The sequence below is a fragment of the Protopterus annectens genome, chromosome 4.part0, assembly GCF_019279795.1.
Source record: "Protopterus annectens isolate FY-2018-M chromosome 4.part0, PAN1.0, whole genome shotgun sequence".
Lineage (NCBI taxonomy): Eukaryota > Metazoa > Chordata > Ceratodontiformes > Protopteridae > Protopterus > Protopterus annectens.
Window position 1 is genome coordinate 906,999,172 of NC_056733.1, and position 24,479 is coordinate 907,023,650.

General features: G+C 41.1%; 1 protein-coding gene across 1 annotated transcript in view; it reads left to right on the plus strand.

The window, feature by feature from the left end:
* LOC122799664 (melanotransferrin-like) overlaps window positions 1–24,479 on the plus strand; it is a 560,015-nt gene that overhangs the window by 374,983 nt on the left and 160,553 nt on the right. The window lies entirely within an intron of this gene.

Consider the following 24,479-nt stretch of genomic DNA (forward strand, 5'->3'; position numbering starts at 1 on the left):
TCTGTTTCCCCATAAATTCATGTAGGATATTATGCAGTCCCAATTGCAGTGCCTTGAACTGAACTTTTCTGTGACATACCAAACAAATTGTTTTTTTTTTTTTTAGCTAGTTGAATGCTGACTTCAGACACCTAGCTTTCCCTCATAGCTCCTCCATCCAAATAATCCCCAGCATGTTACATAACTTGGAGGGTCCTGTCCTTCCAGTAAAGAATTATTTCTCTAAGTTATGTGCATCCCCCTCTCCCAAGAGAGGAACGAGGAAGGTGGAGCCATTGTACCATGACCAAGCTTGGGCATTGCCTTACCATATCTCTATCCCTCATTTAGTTGACGTGTTACATTAGGTTGGGCGGGCCATTTCGTATGGACTGTGTACATACCCACAATAGGCCAACAGAGTGGTTACACCTCTTCAGTCCTTCCCACATGCCCATTCTGTTTCATAGGTTCATAGGTTCATATAAGAGGTTACAAGGCTAATGGCTCTAGAGCCTTTACAAGGCTTGCTGTGTTATACCCATATTCCCTAATTGACCGTGTTAGATGCTCTGTATTAGTTGACGATGGTCAGCACTGACTATCCCGTCCATGAGGGTCATAGGTGCCACTCCCAGGGTGAATTTACAGTCTCACATCTAAGTGTTCAAGTTTTGCTTAAATAGGGTCATTGAGGAGCTCTGCTTCATGTGAGTTGGGAATTTATTGCAGAGGAGTGGCAATGTCTGGGAGACATGTCTGTCTCTCAAATATGTCCTGTTAATGTCACAGGCTAGGTTAAGTTCCCTGGAGTGCGTGAATCTTGTCCCATTGGACTTGTGGATGTGTAGCATTTCCATTGGAGGGGTCTATATTATAAGCACGAAAGATGAATTTGGCGAATGCTAGAAGATTGACACATAAACATCGATCTATGAAAAGAGCGAAGGACAGAAACGCCGAAAGGCACAATGCCGAACAGATTCCCAGAAGCAACAGTGCCATACAGGTAAGTAAAACCAAAGTAAACAAACACAATGAAAACACTTTTATAAATGTTTTTGCAGGGGGGCAAGCCCCCCTGCACCCCCCCCCACTTATATATACCAACTCTGAGACCGCTGTATAGTGGGGAAAAGGATACATTTCCTCATCCCCACAATTGCCCTGCTGGCCAGGGAAATCCTTTCGGCATTGTGTCTTTCGGCATTTCCGTCCTTCGCTCTTTTCATAGATTGACGTTTATGTGTCGATCATCTAGTGTTCGCCAAATTCATCTTTCATCATTCTGATATAGACCCCATTAGGGCAGGGTCAGAGACTGCTCTGTAGGCCAGGCACAAGTCACCTCTCAACAGCCTATAAGATACAGAATAGAGTGACAGGGCTTTCAGTCTATCCACACAGGTCATGTTTTGAAGGCCCTGTATTTTCTTGGTGAAGAACCTTTGTGGTCTCTCCAGTTGCTGCAGGTGCTTGGTGAAGTACATACAGAATGAAGTGTTATACTCTATTAGTGGTCTGTTGAGGGTCAAGTACAGAGGAATTATAACATCCTGGTCTTGCATGTGATGCCATTACTTATGAGATGCGCAATGTAGAAAGTTTTCTTTACCATTGTGGACAAATGGTGATCGACATTTAGATTGCTATCACTCTATGTGCCCAAACCTCACACTACTGGGTTTGAACTTGGGGGGGGGGTACTGTCTATATTGTAATTTGCAGGGACATTCCCCTTTGCAAAAAGGGATAATAATGCACTGTGTCCATGCCTTTGGCACCAATCATTTGTCTGTGTTATCCCCTTTTGTAATATGCTAATATCGTTAGAGGGGAACTTGGTAAGCCACAGGCCATCTAATGTTGTCTGGACTTCTGAGAAATGTATTCGAAACAGTAGAGGGCCCAGCACAAATCCTTGTGGTACACCAGTGGTAACTGGTCTACTGCTAGAGGTAGAATCCCCAACTTTCACTGTGTGCATTCTGCTGGTGAGCCAGTTGGCTACCCATTTAGTGATGTATATGTTAATCTCCAGTTGGGAAAGTTTCTCAATGATACCTGAGTGGGGGATTGTATTGAAAGCCTTGGCTAAGTTGAGATAGATTATGTGTACTGTTTTGCCTTCATCCAGGGCTTTGGTGACATTCTCAAAGAAGCCCACCAGGTTTAATAAACATGATCTGCCCTTAATGAAGCCAAATTGGGTCAGGTCAAGAGTTTTAACATCATCTAAGTTTTTCTTAATAAGGTCCATGATGATTCTTTCCATGACCTTGCAAATAAGCCTAGTTAGACTTATAGGTCTATAGTTTCCAGGATCAGTTGATGGACCCCCCCCCCCCTTGTGCAAGGGGATTACTGTTGCTGTTTTCCACTCTGCTGGAACAAAGCCAGTATTTAGACTGTAGTTGAAGAGAGTGCCAAGTGGTTTCATAAGGACCTGTTTTAGAATATTTAGTAAGCAGCCTGAAATGTTATCTCATCCTGTAGAGGCCATGCATTTGGCCTTGGAGAGCTTGGTTATGATCTGCTCTTTGGAGATACTAGGTAGAGGATGGTAGGTGGTATGTTTTGGAGTATGACTGGGTGGTACAGGGGGGTCAAATTTGCATCAAATTTGTTAGCTAGCAGGTTGGCATCTTCTCAGGTTCAGTATGACTGGTAATGCCCACTACTAGTTTGGCACAAAGCTGGGCCTTCCCTTTTAGATTTTAGATATAGCTAAATAATGCCTTATGATTGTACTTAGCGAGGGATGCTAATTTAGCATTGTAATTAGCTTTAGATGACTTTACAAGATATTTGATTTGTCTGTTCAAGCTGTGGAGGGTGTTCTTCCTCTGCTGAGTCAGTTCCCTCTTGTTCCCAGACATCAGTTTTTTTCTCTTGTTATATAACCTATTTATACTTGAGGTCCACCAGGGTGGCTTGTTTTTTTGTTAGAACTTACTTTTGATCTGTTCAGATACAGCTGAATTTATACAGTTGTATAAGTGGTTATAAAAGGCATTTGTGTAGACCTCTGCATAAGAGTCTTTGTTTGCTGTGTTAGCAGGGGATTCAAAACTATTTATACCATCACTTAGTAGGCTATAGTTTGCTTTGAAGACATTTTTTATTATTTTAGCTCCTGTATGGGTGGTCAGGTCTGATCATTACTTCAAACAAGACTGATTTATGATCAGACCTTATCAGGGAGGAAAACACACAGAGGGAAGTGCAGTGAGTCCCTCCATGTTGGTGAGTACTAAATCTGGGACATTTGAGCCCCTTGTGGGAGGTACAGACTATATGTTCCAGAGCATTTGTATTGACAAAATCCAGGAACCTCAGGGTGAGTATGTCAGTGTTCATATATGTCTTGTATTCATCTTGTATATGTCTCATATATGTCTCACATATGTCTCGTATATGTCTCGTATACGTCTCGTATATGGCTTGTTTATGTCTCGTATATGTCTCCCAGTCGATGGAAGGATAGTTGAAATGACCCACCACGGTGTTTTGCTGTATAGCGAGTGACTGTAGTAAGTCCAGGTAGGCAATGTGTTTCTCTTGGTTCATGGTAGGGGACCTGTAGCTAACAATGATGTGGAAGTGTGTCTTACCTACAGTTGGAGTAGTTCAAGTGAGTCATACTGTTTAACCAGTCTTGAGGTGTATTTGTCCTTAAGGAAGATGGATACACCTCTGCCTTTGGTTCTTTCATGCTCATTTTGGGGTCTGAACATGTGGAAGGCATTGTAGCCTTGCATGGCTGGGCTGCTTTCTGTGGTCTTGAACCATGTCTCTGCGACTGCACACTCATCAGCATCTTCCAAGGTGAGGAGTGCCTCCAGAGAGTTTGCTGTTTAGATTACTAACATTAAGCAGCAGAACCCTGAGTTTATCTCAAGTGGATTTGTTTACATTGGAAATTTTGTTGATGTGATGTTGCCTAAAAAAGGCACAATGGGGGAGGCAAGTACCTTTGCCAGTAAACGAAAGCCAAGAAGTGACAAGTGAAGACCATCCCTGGCAAAGCAGTGTGGTCTGTTGACCATATCTTCTCAGGCTGACAGATACTGGATCCCCTTAGAGTTACATCAGAAACTAAGCCAATTGTTGAAGTCAATCATTTTTTATTTATACTGATGCATCATCCTGGGTGCAGGTAGAATGCTGCTTAAGGCTAGGGACATGCCTGCCTGGGACACATAATCAGAGAGTTCAGTCATGTCTGTCTTCATATAGTCCAGAGAGGTACATCTCAAGTCATTTACCCCAGCATGGACAATGACTGAGTCATACTGGTACGTGTTGTGGAGAGACGAGTGCATGCATGATTTGACAGATCCTGGCACCTGACAGGCAACTAACTGTGACCTTCTCCTTGTCCAGCCTGGTGAGGGGGCCATCAGTGTATCTCACTATGAAGTTGCCTATGACCAGGACATTTGGTTTTGAGGTGTTTTGCCTTAGAGGCTTAATAGTTAAGACACTGGTGTGTGTTATGTGTAGTGAGTTCTATTGGGATTGCAGTATGTGCAATAGGCTTGCTCTTGGGAGGTCTCTGATCTTTTGGTAGGCTTCTACTCAATACTTCTGTATATGTGGGTTTATGTGTTGTGTGCTTGTTATGTGCAAGAGGTGAAGTGTGTGTTCTGACAACCTGTTTGATGTCTGGCTTGTTGTTACCTGAGAGAATTGATTCAAAATTCACAGTGCATATGCATCTCTCACATATTGTATTTGTTTGTTTTAGGAGTAAGTGGTTGTCAGTATACATACGGCAGTTACTACATTGCCTCAGGATGTTCATGTCAATCAGGCTGGCTAGAGAAATGGTGGCAAACTGACAGTTCATTATGGCAGGATTATACTGTAATTACTAGTGGGGAGTAGGCTAGTTAGACCAAGTTTTGTTCTAGTATTAACCAGTAGGCCAGGGTTAAAAAACTGTGACAATGCTTCTCATTGTGCAACTGAGTTGCTCACAGCACAGCAGGGGAGTTTGGGAGGGTTCACTAGCAGATAATTAGGGAAAATTGTCTTCCTAGGTGTCTGTGTCTATACATGGTGGTGCTAAACTCCATTGTGTGGTGTGCAGCTACCCGCAAATGTGAGGCTTAAATACAAGTGAAGTTAAACAGTTTTAACACAAACTAACCAATAAGAAAGCCTAAACTGAGTCTCATCTGTCTAAACCCTGATCTCCACCAGGGCTTTAGGTGCAACCCCCATCACTGCTTCAGTGAGAGATCTGCCTGGTGCAATCCCCACCAGGGCTTCAGTGAAAGAGAGCAGCTTGATGCAATCCCCACTGGGGCTTCAGTGAGAGAGCTGCTGGTGCAATCCCCACCAGGGCTTCAGTAAGAGAGCTGCCTGGTGCAATCCCCACCAGGGCTTCAGTGAGAGAGCTGCCTGGTGCAATCCCCACCAGGGGTTCATTGAGAGAGCTTCTTGGTGTAAGGGCTTCAGTGAGAGAGCTGCCTGGTGCAATCCCCACCAAGGGCTTCAGTGGGAGAGCTGCCCAGTGCAATCGCCACCAGGGCTTCAGTGAGAGAGCTAACAGTGCAATTCTCACCAGGGCTTCAGTAAGAGAGCTGCCCAGTAAAATCCATTTCAGGGCTTCAATGAGAGAGCTGCTTGGTGCAATCCCCATCAGGACTTCAGTGAGAGAGCTGCCTGTCGCAATCTGCACCAAGGCTCAGTGAGAGAACTGCCCAGTGCAATCTCCACCAGGACTTCAGTGAGAGAACTGTCTGGTGTAATTCCTACAAGGGCTTCAGTGAGAGAGCTGTCTAGTGAAAAGGTTTCTGTGAGAGAGCTGTTTGGTGGAAAGGTTTCAGTAAGAGAGCTGCCTGGCACAATCCCTTCAAGGGCTTCATTGAGTAAACTGCCTGGTGCAATCCCCACCAAGGGCTTCAGTGAGGGAACTTCCCAGTGTAATCCCCACAATGGCTTTAGTAACAGAGCTTCTCGGTGAATCCCCACCAGGGCTGTAGTAAGAGAGCTGCCCAGTGCACTCCCCACCAGGGCTTCTATGGGAGAACTGTCCAGTGTAATCCCCACCAGGGCTACAGTGAGAGAACTGCTCAGTGCAATCCCGACCAAGGCTTCAGTGAGAGAGCTGCCCAGTGCAATCCCCACCAGGCCTTCAGTGACAGAGCTGCCTGGTGCGATCCCTGCCAGTGCTTCTGTGAGAGAGCTGCCTTTTGCAATCCCCATGAGGGCTTCAGTAAGAGAACTGCCCAACACAATCCCCACCAGGGCTTCAGTGAGAGAACTGCCCAGTGCAGTTCCCAAGGGCTTCAGTGAGAGAACTGTCTGTTGCAATCCCCACCTGGGCTTCATTGAGAGAGGTGCCCAGTGCAATCCCTGCTAGGGCTTTAGTGAGAGAGCTGCCTGGTGCAGTCCCCATGAGGGCTTCAGTAAGAGAGCTGTCCAGTGCAATCCCCACCAGGGCTTCGGTGAGAGAACTGCCCAGTGCAATCCCCATCAGAGCATCAGTGAGAGAGCTGCCCGGTGCAATCCTCACCAAGGGTTCAGTGAGAGAGAGCTGCCTTGTGCAATCCCCACCAGGGTATCAGTGAGAAAGCTGCCCAGCACAATCCCCACCAGGCCTTCAGTGACAGAGCTGCTCAGTGCAATCCCTGCCAGGGCTTCAGTAAGAGAGCTGCCTCTTGCAATCCCCATGAGGGCTTCAGTAAGAGAACTGCCCAGCACAATCCCCACCAGGACTTCAGTGAGAGAACTGCCCAGTGCAGTCCCGGAAAGGGCTTTAATGAGAGATCTGCCTGGTGCCATCCCCACCTGGGCTTCAGTGAGAGAGCTGCCCCATGCAATCCCTACCAGGGCTTCAGTGAGAGAGCTGCCTGGCGTAATCCCCACCAGGGCATCAGTAGGAGAGCTGACCAGCTCAATACCACCAGGATTTCAGTGAGAGAGCTGCCTGGTGTAATCCCTGCCAGGGCTTCAGTGAGAGAGCTGCCTGGTGCCATCCCTACCAGGGCTTTAGTGAGAGAGCTGTCCGGTGCCATCCCTCCATCACAACAGGCATGCTTATCTTCCCTTGCCTGTTCCATCAGCACCACGCTGCTAGCTGGACTCAGGTCTCCTGAACAGTAATAAGGCATTCATCCCTCTACACCACCAGTGCAGGCTGACAAATCTTGACGTTCGTGTAATTTTCTCATTGCTATTTCCGCTTTCTGAAGAACCAAAATGTTTGCATGATCTGTTAGAATAAAACTTGCTTTTCCATTGTTAATTCAGCAATAATAGCAGATTCATTATTGCCAGGCAGTAACACAGAAAAGTGTGAAAATACTTTGGATTGTAGACATCTACCCATTAACATCTGTGCTGGAGACAGACCCACAGCCTGCAATGCCAAATTTTAGTACTCAAGAATAGACAAGTAATTTAAGAACAATCTGAGGACTTAGAATTTTCACATTTATTGATGGGATTGTTGACTGCTGGGACCATTTATTCATAGGCTCATAAGTTTGATGAACAAGGTCAAAGTATGTTCGACACTAAGGAACTTGATGCCGTAGATTCCATGTTGGAACTTAAAAGTGCCCCTGTCATCATTTGGTTCCTACTTGAAGGTATGAATGACAGGATGACTTTGACTAGGCGGCAGTTTATTCCTTAGTTTCATTGGTAAATACTAAGCTATCAGTCTGTATACTACTACAAGCCTAGCCAATAACCAGAGGTCAGAATCAAACCTTCTACCTTGTATCTGTAAGGTGAAGACCTAAGGTGTGTGAGTCTTTGAGAGATGGAATTGTCACAATTTACAGAGTGGTTAGTATTAATTTTTAGTGAGGTCATGTGTTCAGGTCACTGGTAATTAGCAAGTATTCTATTCTATTTTATTATATTATTTTATTATTCTATTTCATTATATTATTTTATTTATATCCTGTTGATTGGGTTAGTCCTACTTAGCAATGCCCATTTTCAGAGGTACCCAGTGTATTACTGTACACAAAATATCAAGACGAAAGCATGAATTCCATATAATTGATAGATAAAAGATACATTCCACTGACAATAGATGCGCAACATTACAGAGAAATGATTGTGAAGAACAAGAGATTATTTAAGAGGAGCTAAAGTGGAAAACTAAGAATCAACAGCTGAATAAGAAAAGTGAAAAAGGGTAGAGGAGGAAGAAAAGTTACCAGAGAAGAAAGATGTAGTGTGGCATATAAAGTAAAAGAAAATAATGTATTTATTTATTTGATGTTTGTTTTCCAGGATAGTCCATTGGGCTACAAAGAGCCCATTTTCAATGGAGTCCTGGGGAGAAAAGCTCCAGAAAAATACAAATACATAATACAGAAAGTGCAACTCTATGGTATACATTTCAGTTAAACATTACAGTGTTAGAAAAGAACAAATCATAAACATTACAGTGTAAGTCAAGAACAAATCATAAACATTACAGTGTAAGTAAAGAACAAATCATAAACATTACAGTGTAAGTCAAGAACAAATCATAAACATTACAGTGTAAGTAAAGAACAAATCATAAACATTACAGTGTAAGTCAAGAGCAAATCATAAACATTACAGTGTTAGAAAAGAACAAATCATAAACATTACAGTGTAAGTCAAGAACAAATCATAAACATTACAGTGTAAGTAAAGAACAAATCATAAACATTACAGTGTAAGTAAAGAACAAATCATAAACATTACAGTGTAAGTCAAGAACAAATCATAAACATTACAGTGTAAGTAAAGAACAAATCATAAACATTACAGTGTAAGTCAAGAACAAATCATAAACATTACAATGTAAGTAAAGAACAAATCATAAACATTACAGTGTAAGTAAAGAACAAATCATAAACATTACAGTGTAAGTCAAGAACAAATCATAAACATTACAGTGTAAGTCAAGAACAAATCATAAACATTACAGTGTAAGTCAAGAACAAATCATAAACATTACAGTGTAAGTAAAGAACAAATCATAAACATTACAGTGTAAGTCAAGAACAAATCATAAACATTACAATGTAAGTAAAGAACAAATCATAAACATTACAGTGTAAGTCAAGAACAAATCATAAACATTACAGTGTAAGTCAAGAACAAATCAAAGAAATTCTGAATTACAAAAATTGCATAGATTAAGTAAGTAGAAAAAGAAAATAAAAAGTTTTGTTTTCTGAATTACATCAGGTACACTTAGTCATTGGTCATATACATCACTAGTGATGGAGAACTATAGGAGGCAGTGGTAGGTAAGTGAGTAAGAAAATCTGACAAGAAACTGTAATTAGAATTCGGTAGGATGTGAGCATGAGCATTTCCATTATGACGTAAGGTGCGAGTGCAGAGAGGTTTTAAACAGGGAGAGACTGCTAGTGGTGAGGATAGGAGAAGGGAGAGAGTTCCAAAGGCGAGCTAGAGAGAAGGACATCAAGTGATTCCCAGCTGGACGTGTGGGTTTGTGTAGTTTAATGAGGTTTTGGGAACTGGATCTCAGGAGTTGGTCTGGTTTGTGCATTTCAAAGGTGTTTGCTAATGAGGGGCAGAGAGATGGGTTATGAATGAGTTTATGTGCTTGGATGAGTTGGGTATAAGTTAGTAAGTTAGATAACTCTAGCCAACCTAATTGGTGGAGGGAATTGCAGTGGTGAGAAGAGGCTCTGTGACCTGCAGCAAACTTGGATATTTTGTTATAACAAGATGAGAGTTTAGTTTTGAGGGAAGATTATAGGTTGGTGAGGACAGTTGAACCATATAGTAGGGAAGGGATAAGGTATGTATTGGCTAGTGTAATCCTGCTGGAGGGAGAGATAAAGTGACGGTGACGGTAAAGCATACTGAGTTTTTTATGAGTTTTTTTTGATATTTACATGTAGATGCTTCTCAAATTTTAATTGACCATCAATGGTTATTCCTAGTAATTTTGCTTCATAGACCACTTCTAGGAGAGTATTATTTTTGCTGGTGATTACGAAGGATTGTTTATCTATGGAAGAGCTTTTGGAGGCATTGAATAGCATAAGTTCTGTTTTGGTTGCATTAAAGGCCAGATGGTTTTCTAGCATCCACTGTTCAGTAGAAGAGAATGCAGCTTGTGTAAGATTGCTAAGAGTTGTGATGGAAGGGGAGGAACAAATTATAGTGGAATCGTCTGCCTATTGAACGAGGCTGGAGTTTGAGATGGCTTTTTTAAAAATCGTTTATAAATATGTTACATATTAGGGGGCCTAGAATGGAACCATGGGGACGCCTGTGGATATATTAAGGAAGGGTGAGGTAGCTTTTTTTCCATTTTACTACCTGTTGCCTGTTTGTGAGATAGCTTGAGAACCACTGGGTAGAGGAAGGGGATAGCTTAAGTTTAGAGTTTGGTTAGAAGCAGGTTGTGGGAAATGGTGTCAAATGCCTTAGAGAAGTCGAGGAGAAGAATGGATATGAAGTGACCAGAATCACGGGCTTTGTTGATTGTTTCTAGAAAGGAGAGAAGGGCAGTAGAGGAAATATGACCTGGTCTAAAGCCATGTTGTGTGGGGGTAAGAAGGTGATTATTAATGAGATAGGGTAAGAGTGGTTGGGGTACAGACTTTTCAAGAGGCTTAGAAATAGGGGATAGGATGGCGATGGGGCAGAAGTTAGTAATGTTATTATTACTGCTGCCTTTGTGGAGGGGAATGATAAAGACTTTCTTCCAGAGTTGGGGGACCTGGCATTCTATGATGGACTGATTAATTAGTATACTGACAGGAAAGGCGATTTCTTCTGCAGCTTTTTTTAGGAAGTAGGAGGGAATTTCGTCAGGGGCATTGGAACCAGGCTTTAATTTAAGGAGAAGTTTTTTTACATTAGATGTGGAGATGAGTTTGAAGGAGAAAGGTAGTGGTTGAGGACAGGGATTGTTAGGGGGGATAGGGGTGGGTATGTGTTGATGAGAAGCTACTGAATTGTTGGTGAAGGACGATGTTAGTTTGCTGATGGAGTCAATGAAAAAGGAGTTAAATTGGGTTGCAAAGTCCAGGCCGGTTGCATCTGGGTTGGGGCTAAGGTTTACTGTTTTACCGGGGTTGAGGAGAGATGAAATTCCTTTCCAAAATAACTTGGGATTGGTATTGTGGTTGGTTTGGAGGGTAATGATATATACTTCATGGTCAGAGGCTATAAGTTTTTTTTACTTTGTTTTGTAATGTTTTATATTCAGTGAGGGTGACAGGGGTTTTATTTTTGTGGTATCGTGTCCAGGCTTTGTTGCGTAGATGCATGGTGGCTAAAATGTTTTTGGTTAGCCAGGGTATGGAGTTACTTTTTATACGTTTAGTTTTTTAACGGGGCAAATAAGTTAAGTAGATCTATGAAAGTGGTGTTGAAGTAGGAAAGAGCATTGTCTAAAGGAAGGGTTTTTAATGGGTTCCAGTTAGTGTTTTTTAGTGTGTTAGTGAAAGTTTCGGGATTGAAGTTTTTTTAAGTAGTGAGTAGAGGTGTAGGAGTGGGTTAGTTGCATAGAGGAGGGGAGGCGATGGGCGAAAGTGGGGAAAAGGTCGGCTACTGGGTGTGGGAGAATGCCACTGTCTGAGATGTAGTGAGTATGGGATACCAGAATCCAGTGTATGATACTTCCAGTACTGAAATTATTAGCTGGTCTGGTGGTGGAGTTGATTGTGTAAATTTGTATAAGTTAATATTGAGACAGTTGGCGGGGGATTGTATCGTGGCCCAGTTTATGTTGACATCACCCAGTATTATGGTTTCATGGTTAATGTTGGAGGAGACCCAGGAGAGAATTTACTCAAGGGATGAGATATAATCTCCAGGGGGAATATAGAGGGAGAGAACAAACATTAGTTTATGCTTATTCAGGTGGACTAGGGCTGGAATTGTTTCTGCCTTGCCGAATTTGGGGAAGGGTTTGGTGTAAGGGGTAACTGTGAGGGATGCTGAGTGAAGTAGTGCTATGCCACCACCTTTTTTGCATCCTGTCATTCCTTAGTATGTGATAGTTGGGTGGTATTAATTCTGAGTCTTTTATGTGGGGCTTAATCCAGGTTTCTGTCATGGAGAGAATATCAGGCTGGTTATGTAGAAGCCAAGCTTGAAGGTTTGGAATTTTGTTACATAGGCTCTGAGCATTCAGAGCTGAGAAGTGGAGGGGTTTGCATTTTGTTTCGGGGGATGGGTTTGTGGGTCTTGGCTTTTTGTGGTAGAGGGGCTTGAGTGTGGGTGGATATCCCCAAGATAAGTATAGAGATGAGATATTGGAGGAGATGTTTGGTGAGTTTGGGGTGTAATGTATGGGTTATGAGTTTTGTGGAGTTGAAGGTATTGTATTTGGGAGCAATGGATTTAGTGTTAAGTAGGAGTCTATAGGGAAAGAGCATAGAATTATTTAGGGTGTAAAGGTGAGGAGATATCAGGGTAGTAGTGTTTTTGTATTTTGTTTGGGATGATATAGTGGTGTGGAATGAGGGGGGGCGTGATTAGAATTGGTAAGTTAGGTGAGATAGTTTAAGGAAGTTAAGGTGAGTAGGAATATTATTTTGATGAGTAGAGGTAGAGGTTTAAGTGTCATCTTATAAGTTAATGTGGTAGGTTTAGGTGATTAAGGATAGAAAAATGTTAATTGGTTGCTGAAGAGATAATGCATGGATTGGTGGTAATATAGTTTAATGGGATAGAAGGTTGCTGTTTGTGATTTGTTGGAGTATAGCTTTAATTTCTTGGGTGTAGAGAGGGATGGGATGATGGGTACTTTTGGATTGGGTAATGAGGTAGTGGGAGTAGTTAGGTTAGTATAAGTGCAGTTGCAGTGGGGGGTGGGTGGGAATTGAGGGTAGGGTAGGGGAGTGGAGTGAGCCCACAGGGCGAACGGAGTGGGTAGAGCCAACAAGGAAAAGAAGAAGAAAGGTAATGAGGAAAACAATCAGTGAAAGTGGAAGGTAAGTTTCAAGGTAAGGTATGCAAGGGGGTAAGGGACTGTTTAGTGGTGGAAGGGGAGAAAGGATAGCGTGGTTCAGAGAGAATGGGGATGCATAGAGTTGAGTGAGGAACAGGAAAATATCTGGGAGAAGGGCTTTATTTCTGATGGACAAAAGAAAAGAAAAATTAATAGTGGTCTTAGGCTGCCATCTAGTGGCCAATCTCTGTAATAACAACAGTGATACCAGAATGGGAGATCGTGAGACTGAGAGAGAAAAGAAGCAGAGGGGGAGAGTCTATGGGCTAGGCTGATGGTAGATATAGGGGATACATAGTAGAAGGGTATGGCTGCTGGTTGTCCTGGCAAGGAGCATGCACTGAAATCACTTATCAGGAATTAGGTGATATGTTAGTTAAAACTGTAGGAAGTGAGGAGCAGAGTGCACATACTTTTCAAAACTGTTCTTGCTTCCTTAAATCAGAACAGCACGGGGGGAGGAGTAGGATCTTTTCCTGCGCTGGGGATGAGGCAGTAAAATTTGTTTAAAGTCTCTGTAAAGTTTGGGCAGCAGGAGACGATCTCTGGGGGAGAATTACACTGGCAGGAATGTAAAAATCTGAGAGAGATACAGAGAGAGAAAAATGTCATAGGGTATAAAATGCAGTGACATGCAATTGTAAGCTTTCATCAATGATACACAACTCACAGCTAGCAGAGACAACAGATGTAGGCTACCAACAGTGAACAACAGAAAAAACAGCTAGCATATCATGAGAGTCCAGCAAACACTGGCTTAAATCAACTCATAAAACTAAATAATATGCATAGTAAATGTTTCACATACATACTTTCACATTACACATTTCACAGTGACACTCAGATATACTTAGGAAGACTTTGCTTTTAGAGTTAGCAGTACTGAAAACAGGGCTTAATCCTCGTGATTAAGCAAAGTGCTGACTTGCATACATTCACAGCAGACTTACAGTAATGGCGAAGGAAAACCGCTACGTGTCCTGAGGGTTTAAACGCTAGGTTAGAATAGTTCTCTATGCCATGAGTATAGTTATACAATAGGCTAGGAAGGGTTGATGATTTTCTAGAATAGTTCTCTATGCCATGAGTATAGTTATACTATTGTATAACTATACTCATGTCATAGAGAACTATTCTAGGAAATCATAAAACCAAATAATATGCATAGTAAATGTTTCACATACATACTTTCACATTACACATTTCACAGTGACACTCAGGGTTGATGATTTCCTAGAATAGTTCTCTATGCCATGAGTATAGTTATACAATAGGCTAGGAAGGGTTGATGATTTCCTAGAATAGTTCTCTATGCCATGAGTATAGTTATACAATAGGCTAGGAAGGGTTGATGATTTCCCAGAATAGTTCTCTATGCCATGAGTATAGTTATACAATAGGCTAGGAAGGGTTGATGATTTCCCAGAATAGTTCTCTATGCCATGAGTATAGTTATATAATAGGCTAGGAAGGGTTGATGATTTCCTAGAATAGTTCTCTATGCCATGAGTATAGTTATACAATAGGCTAGGAAGGGTTGATGATTTCCCAGAATAGTTCTCTATGCCATGAGTATAGTTATATAATAGGCTAGGAAGGGTTGATGATTTCCTAGAATAGTTCTCTATGCCATGAGTATAGTTATACAATAGGCTAGAAAGGAGTGATGATTTCCCAGAATAGTTCTCTATGCCATGAGTATAGTTATACAATAGGCTAGGAAGGCTTGATGATTTCCTAGAATAGTTCTCTATGCCATGAGTATAGTTATACAATAGGCTAGGAAGGGTTGATGATTTCCTAGAATAGTTCTCTATGCCATGAGTATAGTTATACAATAGGCTAGGAAGGGTTGATGATTTCCTAGAATAGTTCTCTATGCCATGAGTATAGTTATACAATAGGCTAGGAAGGGTTGATGATTTCCTAGAATAGTTCTCTATGCCATGAGTATAGTTATACAATAGGCTAGAAAGGGTTGATGATTTCCCAGAATAGTTCTCCATGCCATGAGTATAGTTATACAATAGGCTAGGAAGGGTTGATGATTTCCTTAGATGTACCTGGCAAGCCTTTGTTCTTACTTATTAAAAAGGCATGAAAAACATGAGGTTAAAATCCTCATAGATAAACAAAAATGCAAGCTAGAATTTGAGATGTAATGAATAAAGCACTCACTTATGTATGGTTCTTTGTGCCACATAAGGCTTGGATCAGTATACTTAGGGATCGAAAACGAGGTGTTTGAATTCAAAAGCAAGTTGAAATCTTTTAGGTGGGTATAACATACACACTGGGGGCTAACAGAGGCTACATTACTCATAATTTGGGTTGGTTAGTACTAGTACGTTTATAAGAGATGAAAAAATAGTCAATACTAACATGAAAAAGAGAGTTCTAAAAGTGGAGGTTAATGTTTAATCGCATATAGGGTGCCATTTCTGATTACACTTGTAACTTGACGGTGTAATATGTTGGGGAGACTTGAAGCCCATTTTAAATTCATTGTAATTTTCTGGTGGGCATAAACATAGTTGGAGTAAATTCCACTGTCTGGATAAAAAAGATTTAGAGTACCTTATCACCATATCTGGTGAAAAAAGATATGGGGTGCATTATTAACATATCTAGGGAGGAAAAAGATATGGGGTGCCTTATCACCATGTCTAGGGATAAAAAGATATTTGGTGCCTTATCACCATATTTAGGGATAAAAAGATTTGGGATGCCTTATCACCATATCTGGTGATAAAAAGATATGGAGTGCCTTATCACCATATTTGGGGAGAAAAAAAGATTTGGGGTGCCTTGTCACCATATCTGGGGAGAAAAAGATTTGGGGTGCATTATCAACATATCTGTGGATAAAAAGACATGGGGTGCCTTATCACCAAATCTGGGGATAAAAAGATATGGGGTGCCTTATCACCATCTCGGGATCTAGTCTTATTAATGCGGAGGTTTTTATTGTTAGATCAAAGGTTTCTAGCTGCTGTGTGCCATTGTAGTAATGAGTTCAGTGCTGGGTATTGGTTACTGTAAAGTATTTTGTATGAGAACACAAGGTAGATAAATGCCAGTTTGCTGTCACAAGACATTTGTTATTGTTTATAATGTAGCAGCTGTAATTATTAGTTGTTGGTCAAGCAGTATCGGCAACAAATTTGAAATTTTGTAGTATGTAGATTGAAGCAGTTGTTTTTTTAACTGACTTATTAGTGTTGCTAATGGTATAACATCCATATAATACTTTTGGTATAAGCAATGGTATAGCTAGTTATATTCTAACTAAAATGTTTCATATAATAAGTTCTGTATAGGTTCATAGGAGATTACTAGGCTAATGGCTCAAGAGCCCTTATAAGCCTAACCAGTTTTACCCAGTTTTTACCCAATTTTCTCCCCCTAAGGGAATGATAACAAGGGTCAGTACGCGGGGATTTGACTATTTTACAGACTGCCTCTGTCCATAAGTTACATGGGTGCCACCCCAGGAGTGAATTTGTAATTTCCCATCCATTGGTCCAGGTTGCACTTGAAGATGATCAGGGAAGGGCTCTGTGTCACATGAATAGGCAAAAAGGCACAATGAATATGTTCCTTGTTTTAGTTGCCATAAGAATCAGTTAAAAAATGCATTAGACAGGAAAAAGGATGTTATTAGGTATGTGACTACTTTTAATGCCTATACTAAAGACGCTTGTAATATTATACAAAGGAACTGGCTAATTTTGCTAGCTGTGCCAGAGATTAGAAGTATATTAGATACAAAACCAAGCTCTTCTTTTAGAAATTCAGATAATTTAAAACAAAAATTATGTTATAAAGACTTTAAGGAAAATAAAGCAAATTATCCAAATAAAACACTTACGCAGAAGTGCTTCAACTGTACATGCTGTGCTGATATATTTGATTCAATAAATGTTTTTGAGCATCCTATAACCAAGCAAAAGTTTGAATTTAAATGTTTAGCGAATTGTAACACATCATGTATAGTATACTTGGCCACTTGTGTCAAATGTATAGCATTCTACGTAGGGAAAACAACTAGAAAATTAAAACAACGTATCATAGAACATAAATCTGAAATTAGAAGGCAGTCATTAACTAATGCATTAAGCAAACATATTATGGAGAATGAAGGTCATAGTTTTAAATTTAGAGTAATAAGTGATGTTAAGTTAGGTATGAGGGGAGGAGATGTTAATAATGTGCTAGAGCTCAAGGAACTTGAATGGATTATTAGACTAGATGCAGAGGTACAACCAGGGTTGAATGTAGCTGCTAGTTTAAAGCCGGTGTTGGTTAAAAAACAGAGGGATTGCATTTAATGAGCTCAAGTTTTACTTTATTTTTATTTCATTTTTTTTTATCTTATTTTATTTTTTTTATTTTATTTTATGCATCACTCTATAAGTACACATACATTCGGGTATGTATTCTTTTACATCTGAATACATACTCAATTTATATGCATATTGCAACAAGACATGTTTTTCTAAAAACAATCTATCTTAGAGATTTTCCTTTAAATTCTTAATTGATGGATAATTTTGCTAGGCTGGCTGGATCATGTGATTTAATCGTTACCCTATTTATAAGACTTTTGAATGCATTTGAAGTTATGTACTGATGAAGGGTGTCAACCCGAAAGCTTTACTGTATTAAATTATATTTTGTTTTTGAGCGTACAACAGTGTGTTTGAGTTTTTGGACTCACATGAATATGAAGCATATTCCAGAGGTGAAGCAATCTCTGCAACACATATCTGTCTGTCCAGCATGATATATTCATTTCAGAGATCAGGTTTAGATCTTTGGAGCGGGTAACCCTCGTGCAGTTAGTTTTGCGAATATGTAACATTTTGATCAGGGCTGGGTCAGAGGCTGCCTTGTAAATCAGATACGGATCACTCCTCAGTACTCAGTACGAAACTGAGTACAATAATAGGGCTTTTAATCACTTTGCATATGACATGTTGGTTATACCCTGTATTTTATGGTGAGAACACTCTGGGGTAGCTCCAGCTGTTGTAGATGCCTGGTGAAGTACATGCCAGAGGGTGCCTTGTGCTCAATTACTGGTTTGATGAGGGTCAAGTACAGTGGTACTATGACATCCTTAGATTTAGATGCCATTCCTTTATTTATAAGCTGAGCCACATAGAAGGATTCCCTCACCACCATGGGCACATGTTGGTTAAAGTTCAGATTACTATCAATCTAGGATTCCCTCACCACCATGGGCACATGTTAAAGTTCAGATTACTATCAATCTAAGTACCCACATCTCTCACCACTGGGTTCATTCTTAGGGGGTGCTGTCAGTTTTGTAATTTTCAGGGGTATTTTATTTCCTAAAGGGTATTATTATGCACTTCTTCACATTTAGTTTGAGGCCGTGGCTCTGACACCAGTCATTAGTCTGTGCCAGACCTTTCCGTAGGATATCAACATTGTTTGGCAGTCAGTGATCACCCCAATTTGCAGTAATCAGTAAAGGCCCATCTACATTTACCTTGACATTTGAGAAGTATATCCCAAACAGGAAGGGGCCAGCACTGAGCCCTGTGGTACTTCACTGGTGTGTGGCCTCTTGCTGGATGTGGATTCCCCCACTCTAGCAACATGTGTCCCATTCATGAGCCATTTGGCTGTCATTCTGGTGACATGGAGATCTATGCCCAATTTTGTGAGTTTATCTATAATACCTGAGTGGGATACTGTGTCAAATGCTTTGGCCAGGTCAAAATGAACAATATGCATTGTCCTACCCTCATCCATTGCCTTAGTGGCCTTCTCAAAGAGGTCCACCAGACTGAGCAGGCAGGACCTGCCCTTGCAAAGCTGAACTGGGTTGCATTTAGTGTCTGTAGATTTTCTTTGTTGTTAATCAGGTCCATGATTATCCTTTCCATAGTCTTACATGAGGCTAGACAAACGTACAGGTTGGTAGTTTCCTGGGTCAGTTGATGGCCCCCCCTTGTGCAGAGTGATGACTCTTGTTGTCCTCCAATCTACTGGGGCAAAGCCTGTCTGGGGACCCCAGTTAAATAGAGATCTGAGAGGGTCTGCTAGGTCATGTTTCAAGCTATTTAATAGGCACTCTGGGATTCTATCAGGATCCATTGATGCTGTGTTTCTAACTTTAGAGAATGCAGTGATGACCTGTTCTTATGTGATGACAGGCAAAGGAATGGTAGGGGGAAATTCATGGGGAGTGACTGGAGGTGATGTGATGAGGGGGTGAAATTTGAGCTGAATTTATTGGCCAGCAGGTTTGTTATTTCTTCTGTCTGAGTACAGGTAGTGCCATCTACAGCCAACGTAGCACATTGTTGAGTGTTTCCTTTAAGGTTTTGGATGCTACTAAAACTGATTTGTGGTTATCCTTTGCTTATAAGGCTATTTTAGTCTCATATTTAGCTTATGAAGACTTGACTAGTTTCCTGAGGTGCCTCTTGAGACTAATGAGGGATTTTTTTCACTGTTGTACACCCTCCCACTTACTTCTAGGCAGGAGTTTCTTTCTTTTGTTGTGTAGTCTATTTATGTCAGGGGTCCACCAGAGTGACTTGTTTTTTGGCTATACCTGGGTTTAGTTCAGTCAGGTACTGCAGTTGTTTAAGTGGTTGTTTAAAGCATTCGTGTATAGTTCTGCATAGGCCTCCATGTTTTCAGGGTTAGGGGGAGCTTTTACCTGTGCTATCACTTAATAGAAAGCAGTTTGCCTTGGAAATTTGTTTTCAGGTTTTAGGGTTCGATGGATGTTCTACCATTAAATTTATTTCAAAGGAGACTGATTTTTGATCCAATTGTACCAATGAGGACATTACGCTTGGGGATGCAATGCTCCCCTATGTTTGTGAGTATTATATCAATGATATTTGCATCCCTAGTGGGAGTGCACACCAGCTGTTCCAGAGCATTTGCATTGACAAAGTCCAGGAATCTCTTAGCCTCCATGTTAGTGGTCGTATATGTTTCCCAGTTTATGGAGGGATAGTTAAAATCACCCGTGAGTAGCCTGTTGGGCTGAATGGTAAGTGATTCTAGTAACTTTAGGTATGCAGAGTGGTTTTCATGGTTCGTATCTTCTAGCTAGTGATGATATGGTGGGGATTTTGCTGTGGTCAGCTGGACATAGAGTAGCTCAAGCGAGTCATCCTGCTTGACCAATCTAGAGGTGTGATTGTTTTGCATGTAAATGGAGACACCTCCTTGTTTACTTTTTTCCTTTTCGGAGGGTGGTCTGAATGTGTGCTAGGCATTGTAGCCTTGCACTGGTGGGGTGCTTCTTTGCATCTCTGAAACTGCACATATGTCAGCATTCTCTATGGTGAGGAGAGCTTCCAGGAAGTGCAGTTTCTTGTTAAGACTCCTAACACTTAGCAGTAGAACCTTTAGCTTAGCATTAGAAGAATGTGTTATGTTGGTAGGTCTGTTGGTTTGGTACTGTCTAAAAAAGGCACTGTGGGGTGGCTAATGCCTTGGCCAGTATTTGAAAACCTAGTGGTGAAAGGTGCAGTCCATCTCTGACAAAGTAGCATAGTCAATCATGTCATCCCAGGCTGACAAATACTGGATTCTCTTGGAATGACACCAGTAGCTAAGCCAATTATTGAAGTCAATCACTTTCTGTTTGTATTGTGGTATCATTCTTGGTTTGGGTAGAATGCTGTTCAGTGCAAGGGCTCAAACCAGCCTGCGGCAAGCAATTAGTGAGGTCCATCATGTCCCTCTTCAAATAGTCTAAGGAGGTACATCTCAGGTCATTCACACTGAAATGGACTATGACTGTCATACTGGTATTTGTGGCTGAGTGACCCAAGTGCCTGAGTGATCCGGAAAATCCTGGCCCTTGACAGGCCACTAACTGTAACTCTGTCTTTATCCAACCTGGTGAAGGGGCATCTATGTGTCTCATGACGGAGTCTCCTATGACCAAGATGTTTGAATGTTCATAGGCTCACAGGTGTTTACTAGGCTAACGAGCACAAGGGCCTTTTTAAGCCTAGTTATGCATCCCAAATCACTAACAAGTTCTGATACCCTTGATAAGTGTAAGCAGGTACTTGGGAGATGAAACATTTACAAGCAGGGGTCTTGGAGATGAAGCATTTACAGGTTGCCTGTGTCCATTAGAGACATAGGTGCCAAACCAGGGATGAATTTCCTGTTCCACATCCAACTGCCCAAGCTGCACTTGAATTGGATTAGGGAGGAACTCTGCTTGACATGAATGGGGAGCATGTTTCAGAGAAGGGGTAGTGTTTGGTATATATATACCTGACTCTCCAGTAGGTCCTATTTATATCACAGGCAAGGTTTAGGTCTTTAGAATGGGTAATTCTGGCGCTGTCTGTTTTGTGTATATGTGTGGTGTTCCACCTTAGGGGCTTGCTTGTGAAGACTCTGTGATGTGTATTTTGATGTGCAGTGGTTGGTGTTGATTTGGTTTTGTTTGCAAGTGGGTTCTGAGGGCAGTGTGTGGGAAGCATCTGAGGTTTTGTTAAGTTACTTGTGAGTACCTCCTCATGTGGGTTTTTGTGTCGAGACCTTATTTAGTGAGGGAAATGACGTGCATCTGCTGACAACCTGTTTGTCATTTAATTTGACAATATGTGAGAGTTTTGACTCAATTGTCATAGTGTAACTACATCTCTCAAATACTGTGATTGTTTCAGGATTAAGCGGTTGTTGGTATATATGAGACAATTGCTGTATTGCCTCAGGATGTCCATGTTGACAAAGCTGGCCACGGAGATAACAGGACAGTGCCTCTCCATGGTTTCAGGTTTTTTACTCCAGGTTTAACCAGGGAGAAGATTGGGGAGATTTAACTGGACTGGGATGATAACACACAGATGAAGAATGTGCGCTTTACTCAGTGTGAACTTCAGCTGTCCGACAAGGCAATGCTGCTCTGCACACAACTCAGATGCTCCTAAAGCAGCAGGGGACTGGGGAGGGTTGCAGAGATAATTATTCTAAAGGAACTTTTAACATGACAGCATTTGCATCTATATAGGGCACTGCTAACCTCCAATGTGTGGAGACCAGCTTAGTGCAAACACTGGGCATATATAGAATCAGGAAAAACAAGTTTTACAACAGCAAGGCTTACAGACCAATCAGGAAAGCACACAATAAGCTTTCAACCAGCAGCCTCAACTTAAATAGGTTTGCTACAGCACACTTCTGGCACAAGAGTTCAGTCAGAAAACCCTGTTAATGTAGAAATGCTGGTTTTAAAGCTCAAGTGTAGGGAAACCACACAGTCTAGATGCTAGAGTCCTGTAAAACTAGCAGGTGAAATGTAATTAAGTACTACAGCAGCAGTGGAAACAGCTCAGCTTTGAAACTCTACCAAAGTGTGGGTACTGTAGCAATTAATACAGGATTCTTATGAAATGCAGTAAAATAATCAGCAGAAGTGCAAAAGGATACTTGTTTTCATTCTTTTAGCAGCGGTTGGCTTTAGATGCAGCAGATTCTCTGTAACTCTCAAGCGAAGTAACCAAACTAAGAGTAGCTCTGAGGAATTGAACACAAACCCACACAAATAATGAGCTTATATAGAAAAAAACAAGTTTCACAAGAGCAAGGCCTACAGACCAGTCAGGAAAACACACAATAAGCTTTCAACTATCAGCCCCTGTCACTCGTCCTTCTCTAACACATATGATAAGCAGGCAGGGGGTTCGTTTTAGATGCTTTAATACATAGAAACACATCAGGATGGATAGCAGCATCATAAAGTACGAACAAATTAGTTAACAGACAGACCTTACATACATACATGCTTACATCTCAGCAGCTTACTACAAAATGGCAGTCTAGCTTGCACGTAATCAGTATTTATACACTTATGCAAGCTCTTAGCATCTTAAAGGTACAAACACACACATTGATCTGCACCCACCCTGTTAAAAAGATTGGTCTTTGTAAAAACAATATTAGAGTTAGACATACATTACTATAGACATTAGAAACAAAACACAATGTTCATGTCCAAGTTGTTTCATATCTGTTACAGGGTTTAGAGATGCGACCATATCTTGTAACAACAGTTTGAAGCAAATTTACCAACAGGGATAGTCTGCACTGCACAACACATATCAGGAAGTTCTGGATTCATCACAGGAACTGGAATGTCCTCTGGAACTTCCTCTGGAATTGAAACACCGGACAACTCACTCTGAGATAAAGAGTCTTTCTCATAGGGTATGTGCTGTGGTATAGGCTCAGACACTGGTCTCAAATGCTTCCAATTCCAGCTAAACTCTGATTCTTGTGATTCCACAATGTATGATCTCTGCTCTGGGCAAATACTCTTCATGACACCAATCCAATCATGACCTTTGGACATTTGCATCTTTCCCACTTGTCCTTCTTGTAATGGATTGAGTGTTTTGCTGGTTTCATCGTAGTAGGACTTCTGGGTTAAATGCTTCTTCAACAGATTGGTTTTCACTGATCTTCTCTTCCTGACACATGGAACCAGCAATTGACTACTGATTAGTAATGTGGTTCTGGTTTGTCTCAACAGAAGTCTCTGAGCAGGTAAATCAAGATGTTTATCATGTTCTGAGATTCAAGAGATTCAGAAAAACATCACTATTATCTCATTGTGACTTCTTTAGTAACTGTTTTGCACTTTTAACTGCACATTCTGCCAAACCATTTGACTGCAGATACTCAGAGCTACTTGTGACATGAGTAAAGTCCTATTCTTCAGCAAATCTTTTGAACTGTTGGCTTGTAAACTGTGTGCCATTGTCAGAAATAACTTTGTACAGACTACCATGTACTGCAAAATGACATCATCTTAATGACTGTACTGGATGTTAGGTTAGGAAGTAGGTCAATCTCAAACCAAATGGGGTAAGAGTTTACTAACATCAAATAATGTTGGCCATTCCACTCGAAGATGTCCGTAGTTACTGTCAACCAAGGTAGTTAGGGAATCTGGTTTAGCTGAAGTGATTCTTTCTGTTGATGTGGCTTAGTACTATTAAACACGGAACAAGATAAAAGTACTCTCTCAATGTCTTGTGAGATAGAAGGCCAAAATACTAGTCCTCTCAACCTTCTTTTGGTAGAATCGATTCCAGGGTGACCACGATGCAAGATAGTGATGTATTCTTGTTGCAAGGACTTTGGAACAATTACGTTCAGACCTTTCATAATGATACTTTTGTCAGCCAAAATTTCATCTCTGTATGGAAAATAAGGTTGCACTTATGAGGTAAACTAGATTGCTTTGACAGCCATCCTTGTTTGATAAAGTGGTTGAGCCTTTGTAAAACTGTATCTGTAGCCGTGTGATCTCTCAGCTCATCAAGACGTGTGGAAGAAAGATTTCTCACTTCCATGACTTCAAAATCAAGGTTGTCATTCTCATGCTGTTCTCTGGTGTTTCTGGACAATCTGGATAATGTATCACCAAGATAAAGAAGTTTGCCTTTCTTGTTGACAAGATTGAAATTATACTTTTGCAGTCTCAGCATCATATGTTGCAGTCTGGCTGGAGCTGGATGCATAGGCT